General features: G+C 39.7%; 1 protein-coding gene across 1 annotated transcript in view; it reads right to left on the minus strand.

Annotated features, from left to right (window-relative positions):
* ZNF280D (zinc finger protein 280D) overlaps positions 1–17,572 on the minus strand; it is a 296,194-nt gene that overhangs the window by 220,458 nt on the left and 58,164 nt on the right. Inside the window, exon 2 of the mRNA XM_057306150.1 lies at positions 4,978–5,049. The gene's annotated coding sequence lies outside the window, so the exon portion shown is untranslated. The remainder of the gene's footprint in view (positions 1–4,977; positions 5,050–17,572) is intronic.

Below are 17,572 nucleotides of genomic sequence, written 5' to 3' on the forward strand. Positions count from 1 at the left end.
ACAAAATCTCAAAGACAGTGACCAGGGCTAGGGGCTGATAGTCCACAAAGGTGTGCTATGGTTTTTTTATTGCAGCATAAAATTTCTCTTTACACTCACCCTTTTCTTCACCAAAGTTAACCAAAGTAAGATTATTCTTGTTTACAAAATGAATCTGGTCACATTAGATTTTGCCTATTATTTACATGAGGGCAGCAAGAATAGTAACTGACCACAGAAACCTTTGAAATTTTGCTTTGCTGGAACTTTTCATAAGGAATTTCAAATCAGACTTTTAAAAGCCTCTCAAGGCTAGGAAGCCAAGCCAAGAATTCGCCACCAGATTTTACTTGCGGGATCTAAAGATTTGGGTGAATTTCTCTGTGTTCTAGGTCCCCAAAATATCCTAAGCTTCCTGGGCCTGCCAGGAAGTGACCTTCCTTACTCTCCTACAAGGCTGGGAACCCTGTCAGCCGTACCAGCCCAGTTTTCCCAAAAGGGCTTTGTAAGCCTTAGCTCCATAAAATCAACCTTAGTTCCTTGAAACTATTTGGTCATAACTGATTCTATGCACATCAGTCTTAAATATGACATTCCACTCAAAGCCTTGGTTATATAACCAGTGTTTCCAATTATGTCCTGTTTAAAGAGGACAGATTCTTATTGAACTTCTGCAAATAATTATATCATCATGAAAATAAGAATACTCAGTAAAAGTTTCTGAATTCTGGAGGAATCAGGCAGGGAGAAAAGATAAATGTTTCATTTCTGTTTATAAAAAGTATTACCTACTCAATTGTTGTGAGTTATAGCTTAAACGAAAAGGAAAAGGAATCCCTTAAATCCAGCAGCAATCTTCCAAACAAAAACCATAATCGTCCTTCATCAGTTCATTCAGTTTTATGTAATTAATTCCTTATTCTGCTTGGTCTTGGGTTAGCAGTTTTATGAACCCATCAGCTTCTCTACCAGAGTTCTAGGCTGCTTTCTCGGTCAAATAGTATGGTCTCAAAGTAATTTAAGCAATGCCATCAGTAGCCTATGTCCCAGAGACCTGTCCTAATCCTTTCCATGGGTCTCTTTCCATTCCTTTTTGTTGAAGATGAAGCACTCCGGCCTACAGCTGATTGTAAGTGCTTTGAGAGAAGAATCAGAATAAAACAAAAACTGTCTATTAATGACAAAAGATTTTAAATGGTTAAAGATCTGAGGAGATAAAAATGATGCAATTGACAAGGGAATTTAGTTATTTCTGTGTTGTAGAACATTTAAAATGATAAATAGAATGATGACTGGTAACATTATATCAGAACATATCATGGAATATAACTAGAGAAGGTTAAAGTATCTTTTATTTGACAATAGCTTTCATGCAACTGAACATATCAAATAAACCTAATTGTTTTTTGGCATCTCTCTTTTTCAAAATAAAAGAAAAAAATCCTTTAAGATTTTGAAAGAGCCATCTGAGAAATCTCAAGGTCAGTTCAAGATCAAGATTTCATTTAGGATTTGATTCTGGGAGGACGAAATTGTCCAAAAGTTCAAAAGGTTTGAATACTTGACTAAATACGACCCCAGGTTACTGTGAACAATCCTTAGTCACCTATTTAACCAAAGTGACAATAAAAGAACTCAGAAGTAAATATAGGACAGGACAAGACTGTAAAATTTTTAGAAAGTTAGTTCTTTTAGAAATGAGAAGACTTGGGGATGCCTGGGTGGCGCAGTCAGTTAAGCATCTAATTTTGGCTCAGGTCATGATCTCAGGGTCCTGTGGGCTCCGTGCTCGGTGGGGAGCCTACTTCTACCTCTGCCTCTGTCCCTCCCCCCTTTCTCTGCTGGGGCGCACTCTCTTTCTCTCAAATAAATAAATAAAATCTAAAAAAAAAAAAATGAAGTGAGAAGACTTGGTTCTCTTAAACAGTTAAGGATATGATAAAGGTTAACATAAAGCACAGGAAATTATTTTGATAAGACACAGAATTATAGGAATTCTAGGAGAATTACTTTAAAGATAAAGAAAAATCTTTTACAATCTCTTATTAAGAGCAGACCAATAAACCAAGAAAACTGTTATTTCAACAGAGAGAAAACCAAACTCTACTTCTGCATCAGTGTACTTTTAATATTAAAACGCATTTTCAGAAGCCTTATAAATAAACCTATTCAATCAGCCAGCTTTGACCACATGAGATAAGATTCCTTTCCCAAGATTCCTCTCCTGAAAACCTTCTACAGCTTTTTATATCCATTCCGTTTTTGTCCTATATTTTCCTTTCTCCCTTTTGGACAAAATTACATTCTTATTCCCTTAACAAAACCCATCCTACATACACTGTATACTTTTCTTTATCAAAAACACATTCTACTTTTCTTGCATACTTTTCCTGCAAAGTTGTTTTCACTTCACCTTTATTGTTTCTAGTAGCTTCATTTACAAATATTGATTGTACCTTTTAATCATTAATAACCCCTTTTAACAGAAAACTACAAAGTAGACTATTGCAAACTGTCTCTTCTATACCAGCATTCTGTAACAGTCTAGCAAATTTTATAAATATACCATCTCACAATTTTTTAAAGATTTTATTTATTTATTTATTTATTTATTTATTTATTTATTTAACACAGAGAGAGAGAGAGAGAGAGAGAGAGAGAGAGAGGGAACACAAGCAGGCAGAGCAGCAGGCAGAGGGAGAGGGGGAAGCAGGCCCCCCGCTGAGCAGGGAGACTGATGTGGAGCTCGATCCCCGGATCCTGGGATCATGACCCAAGCCAAAGGCAGAAGCTCAACCGACTGAGCCACCCAGGCGCCCCCCCCCATGTCACAATTTTTTAAGTCTATGCTTCCTGATAGTACTTATAAATGTGTCAAAAAGATGTTATTAACAGACTCAAATATAGTTAGCCTCTCTCTATCACACAAAAATAAGAGGCCAAAGGCATATAAACTTGAACTTGTGCTTAGTAATCTAATGTTTAATAGTTTCTCTTAGAAATGATCCCAATATCTAATGAATGTTTAACACAGTGTATCTCTAAGGTTAGAAGTTACAAAAAAGATTTTGGAAATTGTTTTTAGGCAGATATAACACTAAACAAAGCTAGCCCCCGTCTCGTTATTTCCTTGTTAACTATTTTTACAGCACAGGCATGTTAGGCAAGTATCAAAACAAACAAACAAACAAAAAACACAAAAGCAAAGATCTAAAAATGGTTAAATACCAAATGTATACTTGTATTATACTTAATACTGGTAACTCAGAAGACAGAGCTGTTCTTATTTTTTTTATTAGATTTTATTTATTTATTCGACAGAGATAGAGACAGCCAGCGAGAGAGGGAACACAAGCAGGGGGAGTGGGAGAGGAAGAAGCAGGCTCATAGTGGAGGAGCCTGATGTGGGGCTCGATCCCAGAACGCCGGGATCACGCCCTGAGCTGAAGGCAGACGCTTAACTGCTGTGCCACCCAGGCGCCCCTCAGAGCTGTTCTTATTGAACAGTATTAAATTAGTCTTATTTACCAAAGATTTTTCCAAACCACATAAACTTAAAAAGCATTTGGGTTAGTTTCTGTATTTCTGAGAGATTTAGGAATATTTAATTTATATAGCACTTATTCATCTCTAAACCAATTTATGAAACTCTTTCACAAGATTTTATACATTTTTTGGTAATACCATCTAGAAGTAAAAAATATCACATATACACAAACATAACTTTGTAAACATACAGACAGATACAAATAGAGACCTTGTCACTTTCATCCTAAAATTGTAGCCATGAGGGATGCCTAGGTAGCTTAGTCGGTTAAGCATCTACCTTCAGCTCAGGTCATGATCCTGGAGTCCCAGGATCAAATCCCACATAAGGCTCCTTGCTCAGGAGGGAGCCTGCTTCTCCCTCTGCCTGCCGCTACCCCTGCTTGTGCTCTGTCTCTGTCTCTCTCTCTGAGAAATAAATAAATAAAATCTTCAAAAAAATAAAATAAAATTGTAGCCATGAGTCAGGTAAACATAGCAATGAAAAACTCGGTGGTTTATATAAAATAATAGGCTCTTGTTTTTGCTCCATTTTTTTATTTTTATCCCAAACTGTGTCTCTGACAGATGGAACAAGTTAAGGTTACCTGCTCAATTGACAGTTAATGCTTTTTATCAATATTTGTGGAGGAAACTTTTAAGATTTTGTTTTGCCCTGCATGTAGTTTCTTTGGGTGGTCCCTGGGTCTCTTGAGAGGCTCCAGTGGAGAATGGGAGACCTAAAGTTCAGAGTTCAAGTGACTATAAGAAATTGAGGGGCTGGAATAGGAAAGAGAAAGTCTTGCACAAGTAGACAGAGAGATGGAGGAGGTAGGGGCTTGACGGCAATCTTATCAATGGATTCAAAGGAATGGAGGATTGAAGGTGGTAAAAGGAAGAAGGAGGAATGGAAACAATGCTGAGAGAGAAATCTTAGAGGGACAAGTTTGGGGAAGTCATTGAAGTTCCAAAATAGCCTTAGTAAAATTATTCCAATAAGAAAGGAAGTAGAGGGCGAGTGCCATGGTGGTGGGACATATAGTCAACAGGGGTATGAGAAGGGGGTTTCAGTCTACTGAGAAGCTCCCTTGTTCTTCACTCATGATACCTTGCTAACAAAGAAGGCTCAGACTCTAACCCAGCCTCCACTTGCCTGGGACTCTAACAGAGCTTCTAGAGTAAAGGCGTCCAAAAGAGTCTGGCATTTGCCACTTCAAGAGTCGGGGAGTAAATTCCCACTCAGAAAGATCCAATACGACATCCATCCAGAAAGATGCTTCTTAAACAGCCACTTTTCAACCAAAGAATCCTGGGACTCTAACTGACCTCAGAGAGTATACTCAGAATCTTAAGAATAAAAATCTGCCCTTACCATGCTTCAACAGTCTGTCATCCTGAGCACTAGCTCAAGAGTTGGACTCACCAATGGATCTCCAATCAGTCAGGAGTGAAACAAAGTCTTCAGAAGCATACCTTTGGGTCCTGGAGGAGAGTTTCCAGGGGTCCAATGATGAATTTAATTCTGTCCAAGTCATGGCACCATAACTGTTAAAGAAAAGAATTATTCAGGCACTTATTAAAATGGTAAGCAAAAGGGGTGGGTGGCTCAGTCAGTTGAGCATCTGACTCTTGATCTTGGCTCAGGTCTTGATCTCAGGTCGTGAGTTCAAGCCCCACATTGGGCTCCCCCTGGGCATGGAACCTACTTAAAGAATAAAAATTAATAAATAAAATGGCAATGAAGACATTATTCAGGACAACTGCAATAAGCACTGTAGTAGGGGAGAGATTACAGCAAAGACAGCAGGGGATTTATGGCCAATATGCAGAGTGAAGGGGTCAGCAGATGGAAAATTACTAAGAGGAGATTCAAGGGTAAGGGGATCCTTACTAAACCAACTTAATAGGATTCTTGCTAAAACTGGGATAGACAGGCCAAAGACAGGATAAGGGCCAAGGTGGAGACCCATAGAGAAGAGGGCTCAGAGAAGCCGACTGGACTACAGCCAGAGTATGCCATGTCCACTACTAATACACATAAGTTTACAAAGGTAAGAATGGAAAGGAAGGAAGGGAAGAAGGAAGAAAACGTTTATAAAATTGCCTTCTTAATTTAGACTATTTTGAGTGCTACCACATATTTGTTTGTGGGTGAGAAATTTGATCTTTCGCAATAGCCAAAAGATATTTAGGGCCAAGCCTTTAAAAATAAGGAGGGGATCAAATTGAGTAACAGAGTTACAGCTATAAAGCAATGAGCTGGCGCTTCTTGTGTGTGGTTTACAAATCGGATGACCAAACTTGACCCCTTTTGCCTGCCGCTCTCCCAGTTTGAGGACTGAAATCTCCCTCAGTTCCAGGTAACCCAGGAAAGTTGATCCAAGGCTACCCAGTTTTAAAACTCAAAGTCCCACATCCTGGGAAACCCTTCAGTTCCAGGCAAACTGAGACGGTTCATCACCCTGTGTGTAAAGAGAGCTCTGAAGGTACTTCAACGAGAAGTTCTGGAAGCATTTTGAGTCATGGCACATGACAAACTAGATGTTTGGCTTTCAATATAAGGAGTGGGTTTGTTTTTTTTTTAAGATTTTATTTATTTATTTGAGAGAGTGCGTGCATGAGAGAGCGGGAGCAGAGGGGAGGAGGAGAGGGAGAGGGAGAAGCAGGCTCCCTGCTGAGTAGGGAGCCCCACGCAGGGCTCAATCCCAGGACTCTGCTTAACTGACTGAGACACCCAGGTGCCCCAGGAGTGTTTAAAAAAAAAAAAAAAGCCTCATTTGTTTAGTCACATATTATGCAGAAAAATAAATATTCACCCTGACTTCTATTTAGTTAAAAGTATGTTTACTTAGTTACTTTAATGCAAATAAAAGCCCAAACACCTCTTCACAAATGTTTGGCTGAACAAAGCTTGTTTACCAAATTAAAATACCTGTGTACAATTATGCATGTTTTCTTTTTAAATTAATATATCTCTTTATGTTTTGCTGCAAAATTCCTACTAGAAAAAAAGACATTCAAATTTGCTATTCATTCATCCATAAGCTACAGTAACTGTAGTTGCTAGGTGTGGGAACCAAAGTGCGGGTACACGTGTGTGGTCTTCCATGGGGAAGCGACCCTCTTCACCCTCAGGTCTCCAAACTCTAATATATCTGTACCTTCGCTCATTTTCCCAACGGAGGGTGTATTGTTCCTTTAGAAGGTTTTTTTCTTTTTTTTTTTTTGGTGGGGGCAGGCTAGAGATGGATAAAGAGGATGAGATGATAGCAAAATCTTGCAGAAAGCTCTGTGGTTGCTGTTCTGCTCTGATTAGTCACAAACACCTTAGGATGACATTACTTTATCTTTTCAAAATCTATCTGATAGGCTTTTTATATGTTTTCCTGTTTATGTGAGGACCTTTCTCCCTAACAAGTGGGGGCCAGGAAAGCTGGGAGGGGATGTGGTAGCTGGGACCCTGGGACTTGTCTGAGGCTCCCTGGCGCTGAAGAGAAAGAGACTGGAGAGGAAGCAACCTAGAGAGAGGCTGAATTGAAAACCACTTAATGCCAAAGTATCTAAATATGAGGACAAACTGGGAAAACAACTGAAAATGAGGAGGTTAGAAATACAGTGTACAGCAGAAATGAAAATAAATTAAGGCAGCTGCCTGACGGCAATGGATGTTTTAACCAGAACTTGCACTCTGCACTCTACTAGACTCCGTCCAGTGTGGGTGGCTAAAAAGACCTGCCTGTTCAGGGTTCTGAGTGTGGGGGATGGAATTTCCTGTGTTTGGTTCTCTAACTTGCTTCCCTTCTCATGGTCAAAGTACCAGAGCTGGCTGTGGTACTGCTGGGAATCCAGAACCCTTCGTTAAGATTCTTGGGTCTCCCCACTTGGTTGTCAGGTAAATTGATGGAGTTCTGGGTTGAGGGCAGGGTGTGAGTGAGCTAGGCTAGTGGAGCTGGTGGAAAAAGACTTCATCTCTCCTTTTACTATGAAAGAAGCAAGCAGAGACAGCTATGACAATTTCACATCATCACAGTTATTAATTTTTGCCTCTTTCCTTCATGGAGGAAGAACTGTCCTGGAGTGTAGGTCCTCATAGACTTCACCTCACTTAAGCCCTGGACCCTCTCCAACCTATTCAAAGGCTTTGTTCTTCCCATCATCTACTCTCTTTAGGATTTCCACCTTTCCTCTGTCTATTAGAAACATTCCTGTCTGCATATAGAAATGTTAGAATCTCTCCCACCTTAAAATAACTCTGTCCTCCTGTGACTCTATGCCCTTCTCCACCTACCCCCTCCTGCTGCTCAGATCCACCTATATCATCATTCCTAAAATCAGTGGTCAACGCCGAATGTCTCCACCTGCTCACTTCAGAGTTTCGTTTCCGTCTTCTCCAATCATTTTCTCCATTTTCTTCTCTACAACTCTACTGAAGCCCTTCTTCTCAGGATCACTGACAAGCTCCACCTCTCTAAATCCACTGAACCATTCCCAGTCCTTCTCTTACTGGCTCTCACAGCACTGTTTGACTCAGTAGATCACTTGGCTTCTGAGTCAACATCTGTCTCAGCCTTCCTCCTACATTCCCGCTTGGCTGCTTCTTAGTCTGCTGGTTCCCTCCGCTTATTCCCGATTTTTAAATTTGTCTAAACCTCTTCTGTTCTTTAAATACATTCACTCGCTTTGGAGGAGATTCATCCAGTCCCATGGCTTTCATTTCCTTCTCCCTGTCAATAATTCCCAGATCTCTATATTCTCCAGTACTGACATCTCCCCTGAGCTCCAGACTTAACAAACATATCATGCTGCCTACTTGACATTTCCATTAGATGTCTAATTAGAATTTCAAGTTGAACATTTTTTTAAATAGAACCAGATTTTATCTCCCAAACCTGTTTCTCCCAGTTTCCTCCACTGCAGCTACTGGCTACCATTCATCCATGCTATGGTCTGAATGTGTCCTCCCCAAAACTCATATGTCAAATCCTAACCCCCAAAACTGACGGTATTAGTGGGTGTGGCCTTTAGGAGGTGCTTAAGAACAATCATGAATGGGATTAGTGCCTTTATAAAAGAGCTCCAGAGATATCCCCAATGCCTTCCACCATGTGAGGACACAGCGAGAACATGCTGGCTTTGAACCAGTCAGAGGGCCCTCACCAGAAGGTGACAATGCCGGGGCCATGATCCAGACTCCCAGGCTTCTGAACTGTGAGCAATAAATTCTTGTTGTGTAAAGATACCAGTTCCATGTTATTTTGTTATAGAACCCTGAATGGACTAAGAAAATCCAGTTATCTCAGAATGTAAACTTAAAGCCCATTCCTAACCACTTTATTCCTCTTACACCTAGATATCACACAAATCCAATTGTGTGGGCCCCTATATGTGCCTGATGGCTAGGACTGGATGTCCTCAGAGTTCCCAGCCAGATGATTTCCAGGATTAGTGTTGTAAGTCTTCACTCATGGTTCTATACTTTCCAGGATGGGTATGAAATGGTAAACCCAAAGTGTGTGAAAAAGATGACACTGATGCGAACCGAGTCTTTCCACTTATCTTAGCCACTCTATTCTCTATGACAAGTGATCTTTGTTCTCAAGAAGGATGAGCAATTGAATTTTTCCAAAAGCCAATTTCCCAGGGAAGGAACCCCAAAGGGTGGAGGCATGAGGGTTGGGTCCTCTTGGGGTCTAATGTTTCCAGTCTGAATGGTTGGAGACATTCGTATGGGTTGGGCTGGGTCAGGTAGGCTAGTGGAAGGTTGGAGGAATTAAGCAAGTCTAATTGGAAAGCTGCATCTGCATCTGAGAATGAAAAAAAGCCTCCTTCCCTTTTGAAAGTGTCAGTTATTCTAACAGCCAAGGAAAAGAAATGTGTAATGAATTTTGTAATAAATTCCAGGAATTGCTAAATATATGTAATGAACCATGTGGGCTCTTACTGTGGGTCCATGAACACTTGAAGTGCAATGCAGATGTCTTGACTGTACAGAATACAACCCAGAAATTCCTCCATTTTCTTGAACATGTACTGTTCAGGGTTGGCCTGCAGGTGGAGCTGTAGCCCACAGAGGGACTTCATGTTCTACAGCATGGCAGGGGACTGACGGGATGTTAGATCCAGATGAGTAATTACGATATTGCCCAAGTAGATCTTGCCTCCTTGATTCCAGATGTGATTCATTCAGCACTAGAAGATGACTAAGGTACTGCACAGGCAAAATGACACCATAATCTGACAGACTGAGCCTCTCCCATTGTTCTGAAAGCTCTCGGACCAGTACACGGAAGTATCTACAACCTCCTCCAGGTCCAGGTAGGTGATAAGAGAAGAACTGCTTTCTGGATAAGCCCCAATGAACTGCCCATGTGAAGTTGCTAGTGCCTTTGACGAAAGGACATCTATCTATGAGTAAAGTGGCCAAGTCTCTCATAATGCTTGTTCCTAGGCTCAAAACAGCAGGTTAGCATCCCCATTCCACCTCCTGCCACATATTCCACCTCTGCTAAAGCTTGTGAAAAGAACTGTTGCCCATAACTGGGTTGGCAGGAAGGCAAACATATTTGAAGTAGGGTCACAAGTTCATTCATTCTGCCCTTAGATGTGCAAAGAGAATGCAGCTTCTTTATTTCCCCGTAATACATCTGCTCATCCACAGGGAACAAGGAAAAAGAATCCTAAATTTATCCCATTCAGTTGAATTTAGTTCAGTTCTATAATTCAGATAACCCCTTTATGCAAATTCTCTTTCATTTCTTTACGTAAAATGGTAAATCTTTCAAATTTTCTCTTCACCTCTTTGTGTCCTTCAAGATAACATCTGTGTGTACTAGGGTTTATAAGGGTTTAGATGACCCATAGCGGCAGAGATAGTATCATCTGGATCTTCACTGGTGAATAGTGGAGTGGTTGGATTTTCTGTTCCCTGGACTGGTGACCACTAAAGTATAGTTCTTCTGGTGTGGCTGATTTATTTTTTCCCTTTCTTTCTTTCTTTCTTTCTTTCTTTCTTTCTTTCTTTCTTAGATTTCATTTATTTATCTGTCAGAGAGAGAGAGCACAAGCAGGGGGAGCAGCAGACAGAGGGAGAAGCAGGCTCCCCACTGAGCAAGGAGCCCGATGAGGGCCTTGATTTCAAGGCCCTGGGATCATGACCTGAGCTGAAGGCAGACGTTTAACCACTGACTGAGCCACCCAGGTGTCCCTCTGGTGTGGCTTTCTGAGATGAAGTACTACCTATCTCTGAAATCTGTAGTTCTGGCCTTCTCAAAGTTCCTATTCAGCTATCTTTTTGTTTTGTCCAGAGCCCTCTGATGTACTTCTGTGCTCTCAAAACACATGGAACTTACTGGGTCACTTGTACACCAGGTCATGAGGGCCCAGGAGGGATGGCTCAAGCTCATCTGTCAACTCACCTCCCACTGCACCTACTTACTATCACTCCTTGCCAAGACTCTGACCTTTGACCTTGCTTCTGCTTTGTCTTCCTTATTTCTTCCATAATCCTTTAGAACTGGAAAGGGCAGTCTTTAGGCAATTCATTCATCCATGTACTATTTCCCTTGTAGGCTACAGAAATGAGACTCATGGTTTAGCTTCCATAGGTAGAAAGAATATCTTCTCTACACTTAAGAAAAAACACTGTGATTTGAGTTCCCCTATCTAGTTCTAGATATGCCTTAAATCTGAATTTAAAAAATCCTTTCTGGACAAAGCCTAACTTTAAGTCTTGATGTAGAGTCAGTACAAAATATAATCAAAGTCTCAAAGGTCAGAAATTACTTTGTTCTGGGGCGCCTGGGTGGCACAGCGGTTAAGAGTCTGCCTTCGGCTCAGGGCGTGATCCCGGCGTTCTGGGATCGAGCCCCACATCAGGCTCCTCCGCTGGGAGCCTGCTTCTTCCTCTCCCACTCCCCTGCTGTGTTCCCTCTCTCGCTGGCTGTCTCTCTGTCACATAAATAAATAAAATCTTAAAAAAAAAAAAAAAAGAAATTACTTTGTTCTATAACTACACTGTCCAGTATGGTAGCCAGTAGCCCCATATGACTACTTAACTTTACATTTAAAACAATTAAAATTAATTAAAATTTAGAAATTCAGGTCCTCATATTAGCCACATTTCAAGTTCTCAGTAGCCACATGTGGCTAATGGCCACCATACTGGGCAGCAAGGGTATAGATAGAACATTAACATCATTGTTAATGTAATGAAAGTTCTATTGGATGGCTATTCTAGAGCTGTACCCACCTCCCCTTCCTGAAGCACTAAGATACTTTATGGAGAAGGAAGCTTCCCATAAGTTTTGCAGGATATGGCACTACATCTAAAAATATATTTTTAAATAATTACTCCTAATAGCTGTTGCCCAGGACTCCTAAGACGCTGGGTTAGTCAATAAGTCCCACCCACTTCTCCAAGAGTCAGTGATGTTCTCTCTCTCTTCTAAGGAGAGGGGACATAGTTTGTGGAGTCTAGTGCATAATCAAAAATTTTTTATTATATTCAAAAGTTATTTTAAAATGTCAAGATAGCAGTAGCAGAGTATGAATGCAATTACTGGCTTTTCCAAGTGAGGGGTCAGTATAACTGCATAGTCTCACACCTATGAAAGCTGGCTTTGTTCAAGATAATCGTACCTAAAAAAGAAATCAAGGCAGCCCTGTGGGCTCACTGGGGAATTTGCTCACGAGTGGCAATGCCAGGGACCACAGCTGGGCCAGCGCTGACCATGCTCAGACGTTAAGTCAGACAGCTGCCCAGGGAATGCCTGGACTGGGGGGAGCCCCCTAGCTAAAAAGAAGCAACAGGAAATAAGGGCCCCAACATGTTATATTGGAAAGCCCAATGCTGGAAGGTCTTGGCATGTCAACTGCTTCCAGCTGGGTATGTTTCCAAACCAGGGCCATGTGCAGCTAGGAAGGCTGAGATTTGTCATGGCCATCATTTTAGGAGCTACTGGAGGACAGGGGAAAGGCCACACACCCAGAAACTTCAGCTTGCCTACTTGGACTGTTGATGTATGGTATCCAGGAACTTGTGCAAAGGGGAGGTCTTCCCTGCCTCAATCTGAGAGACAAGGGGATTTGAAGAAAGGCCAGAACAACAGTCACTCAGAACTTCAAAATGAATCATCAATGCCAATGAGGAAGATGGAAAAGAAATAATCTACTTGTAACTTGGTTAAGCAGAAGCTGAGGAAAACAGACAAAAACTAAAAGACCTGAGGTGGCAGGTGAGACTTGGAACCTGTAAACATTCTGTAAGATAAGTAAATTAACTCCCACAGCTTTTTAGAGTATAGCAGATTGGTACCTACATGGAAATGCTGGTTAAAATTCAATAAAAAAAATAATTTTTTAATAAATAGCTGAGCTCAAAAGGGGAAAAAAAAAGCTTTCAGAATAAAAAGAGAAAAGAAAACCATAGTGACCCTCTAATTCATTTGATGGTCTAAATAGTTCTTGTTCAGGGCTTTCTTCAGGTGTCCTTGTCTGTCATATTGCCTCCCTACCTTGGGCGAAGAAGACCTGGTCCTGAGCCCAGCCCAGGCTCTTGGCCACCCTCTCTGTTCAAGCTCAGAAGCTGAATAAAGGATCTCTCTGAGCTTCCTGAAACACAGAATCTGGGGACCCAAGTAATGTCCTCGAAGGAAGACCCTTGAAGTATGAAAAGAGTAGAAATGTCCAACCACCCAGCTTGGGAAAGCACTATGGAAACTTGTGGTTTTAATTTCTCACTGGGACTTTTTAATTTTAATCCTAAACCTGGGCAGATAGCAAAATTCCAGTAGAGAGGAAAGAGGAAAATATATTTGAAAACTAGATTAACCCAGGGGTGCCTGGGTGGCTCAGTCAGTTAAGCATCCAGTTCTTGGTTTGAGCTCAGGTCATGATCTCAGAATCATGAGATGAGCCCTGGATTGGGCTCTGCACTCAGTGTGGAGTCTGCTTGGGTTTTTCTCCCTTTACCCCTGCCCCCCTCCCTTCTCCCTCCCCCCATGCAAATGTTCTCTCTCCCTCTCTCTCAAATAAATAAATAAATGAATAAATAAAATCTTAACAACAACAACAAAAAACAAAACAAACCTAGATCAACCTAATAGAAAGTAGAGAAGAAAAAAGTCAAAATTAAAGAATGGTAAATAGAAAACAACATAATGGTAGGAAAAAGTCCAAATAGGTCAATAATCAAAGTACATATAAATATTAACATATTGAACTTGGCTACTAAAAGACAGAGATTTTCATAAGGACTTTTAAAAATTCAATCATGTACTGCTTATTAAGAGATACACGTAGGGGCGCCTGGGTGGCTCAGTCGTTAAGTGTCTGCCTTCAGCTCAGGACGTGATCCCAGAGTCCTGGGATCGAGCCCCACATCGGGCTCCTCGGCTGGGAGCCTGCTTCTTCTTCTCCCACTTCCCCTGCCTGTGTTCCCTCCCTCGCTGGCTGTCTCTCTGTCAAATAAATAAATAAAATCTTAAAAAAAAAAAAAAGAGAGAAACACCTAAAGCATGATGATGGGGAGGTCATTATGTAAATGTATAATATGGACTAAAAATTTAATAAAAATTAAACAAATATAATAATATCAATATTAATTTTTTAACTTTAAGGCAAAAGGAGGGTTATTATATAAAGATACAAGGGTAAACAGAATAAATCACATTGAAGAAATAGTCATTTGGAACCTCAGATGTGTGTGTGTGTGTGTGTGTGTGTGTGTGTAAATCAAAAATCATAGTTGTAGAAGACATAAACAACATAAGTAATCCTACACGCAAAATTCAAAATACACATAATTTCTAGCACACATGAAACATTTATAAAAATTCACTATAATATGTCAAAAAGTAAATTTCAAATGAATACTAATGATACAAAATCATATGAAACATGTTCTCTAATAACAATGAGATAAAATTAGAAATCAATATAATAGTTGCACTGTCCTATTCATGTTAGAAGCTTCAAAATAATTATTAAGTAGGGGAGAAAAATTAATGAAAATTACCAAATGCCCAGACAATGAAAACACTAGTACCAAAATGTGTGGTATGCAATTTAAGCAGTATTTAGGAGGAAATTTAGAGCTTTAAGTGCATATAATAGAAGAGAAGGAAGCATATACCTCAAAAGTTAATTAGAACAAAGAATGCAAAAGAAAAGAAAAAATAACAAAAGGAAGAGAAACAGATGAAAAGGGGGGAATCAATAAGGAATCAATAGACCCAAAGGCTAGTCCTTTCTGAAGACTAATAAAATAGGCAAACCTGGCAAAATCGATTGAAGGAAAAAGAAAAAAAGTGCGGAAAAAGGGACACGACTACAAATAGTCAGTTTTTAAAAGCCCTAGAAAATACAATGAGTATCATTACACAAATAAATTTGACAATTTAATGAAATGGACAGTTCTTTAGAGATATATAAATCACTAAAATTGACTTGAAAAAGAAATGGCAACCTTTATATTTATTTATACCCATTAAATAAATTGAATCTGTAATTTTAAAAAATTGTACCCATTAAGTATGTCTCCTCAGGCAAAAGAAACAAAAGCAAAAATTAACTATTGGGATTATTCCAAAATAAAAAGCTTTTGCACAGCAAAGAAAACCATCAACAAAACAAAAGAACAACCTACTGAATGGGAGAAGATATTTGCTAATCATATAAATGATAAGGAGTTAATATCCAAAATAGATGAAGAACTTATACAACTCAACACCAAAAAAAAACCAGTCTAATTAAAAATGGGCAGAGGACCTGAACAGACATTTCTCCAAAGACATACAGATGGCCAACAGGCAAATGAAAAGATGCTTGACATCAATCAGTATCAGGGAAATGCATATCAAAGCCGCAATGAAATACCACCTCATACCTGTCAGAATGGCCGAAATCCAAAACACAAGAAACAACAAGTATTAGTGAGGACATGGAGAAAAAGGAACGCTCCTGCACTGTTGGTGGGAATGCAAATTGGTGCAACCACTGTGAAAAAGAGTGTGGAGGTTCCTCAAGACATTAAACATAGAAATACCATATGATCCAGTAATTCTATACTGGGTATTTATCCAAAGAAAATGAAGATATTAATTCAAACAGATATATGCGTCCCTGTGTTCCTGGAAGCTTCATTTGCAATAACCAAGATATGGAAGCAAGCCAAGTATCCACTGATAGATGAATGGATAAAGAAGATGGTGTATGTATGTATATATATATATATATATTTGCATGCAATGGAATGTTACTCAGCTAAAAAGAAAAATGAAATCATGTCATTTGCAACATCATGGAAGGAATTAGAGGGTACTATGCTAAGTGAAGTAAGTCAGACAGAGAAAGACAAATACCATATGATTTCACTTATATGTGGAATATAAAAAAACAAAACAAAGGAATAAACAAACAAAAGCAGAAACAGACCCATAAATACAAAGAGAATATAACGAATACAATACAAAGAGAACAAACTGATGGTTGACAGAGGGGAGGGGGGTGAGGATGGACAAAATGAAGAAAGGGGAGTTGGAGGTACAGGCTTCCAGTTATGGGATGAATAAGTCACCAGGATGGCAGGTACAGCATACGGAATATAGTCACTGGTATTATAATAGTGTTGTATGGTAACAGACAGTAGCTACATTGAATCACTATATTGTACACCTGAAATTAATATAACAGTTTATGTCAGCTGTATGTCAATTAAAAAAAAGAAAACTGTACCCATTAAAAAGCACCATGCCAACCAAGTATTTACCCACATAGGTGAGTTTAACCAAATCTTCAAAATTTATTTCCTGTATTAGACAGACTTTTTCAGTGAAGAGACAGAAGAGATCCTTGCTTCATTTTATGAGATAAGTATACTTTTGATACCTAAACTGCACAAAGACAATATGAAAAAAGAAAATATTTAGTTATTCTCACTTTTGAACACGTGCACAAATATTTTAAAACACTACCTAACTGAATTAAATAACGCATTTATAACACACCATAACAGATAAGGTACAAAGCAAATACAGTAAGATGTTAACCATAAAACCTGGGTGGTTGATGTATGGGTGTTCACTGTGCAGGCCCACTTATCTAGTTTAAAATTTTTCATTTGAAAATCTTAGGAAAAGTAAGAAATAAAATCTTTGTACATCTGCAACCTCTACAAGCATATCATGATAGAATCCCAAGAATGACTAAAAAAATCTATCAGTGTATTTCGTCTCACTAGTACAGATGAGTAATTTATAAAAGTACAATTTATGGGGCCACCTGGGTGACTCAGTAAGTTAGGCATCTGACTCTTGGTTTCTGCTCAGGTCATGATCGCAGGCTCATGAGATCAAGCCCCCCCACAACCAGTCGGGCTCCAGGCTCAGCAGAGTCTCTTTGGTATTCTCTCCCTCTCCCTCTGCCCCTCCCCCCACTCACATTCTCTCTCCCAAATAAATATGTAAAATCTTTTTTTTTTTAAGTGCAATTTATGGAAAAAAGAAAAACTACTGGCAAACTGGGAATGGACTACAACCTCATCTTCCTGATGAAGAGTGTTGTAGGATTAGGCTTGGCTATTAGTGGCAGAAAACTCCAAACTATATAGAATTTTACTTCTCTCTCATATAAAAGACTAGTTAGGTGGCCCAGAGCCAAGTTCCTTGTATCATATTGTGTCATGTGTGATCTTTACTCCTAAGATTACTTCAAGTCCAATATATTGCTCCAACTCCAGTCATCACATCTGCATTCCAGGCTGCAGGAAGTAGAAAAGGGGAAAGTGGTATGTTTCCCCTTTAGGATACACTGAAATTTTCATATATGACTTCCACTTACAACCCCATGGCAGAAACTAAGTTATGTGCCCTCATGGAGTGGAAGGTGGCTGGGAAAAGCAGGCATTTTCTTGGCAGACATGTCTTCAGATAAAATGTAAAGATTCTGGGACGCCTGGGTACCTCAGTCAGTTAAGTGTTCAACCCTTGATTTTAGCTCAGGTCATGATCTCAGGGTTATAAGACTGAGTCTTGGAGCCTGCTTAAGGTTTTCTCTCTCCTTCTCTCTTTGC

The sequence above is a fragment of the Ursus arctos genome, unplaced genomic scaffold, assembly GCF_023065955.2.
Source record: "Ursus arctos isolate Adak ecotype North America unplaced genomic scaffold, UrsArc2.0 scaffold_36, whole genome shotgun sequence".
Lineage (NCBI taxonomy): Eukaryota > Metazoa > Chordata > Mammalia > Carnivora > Ursidae > Ursus > Ursus arctos.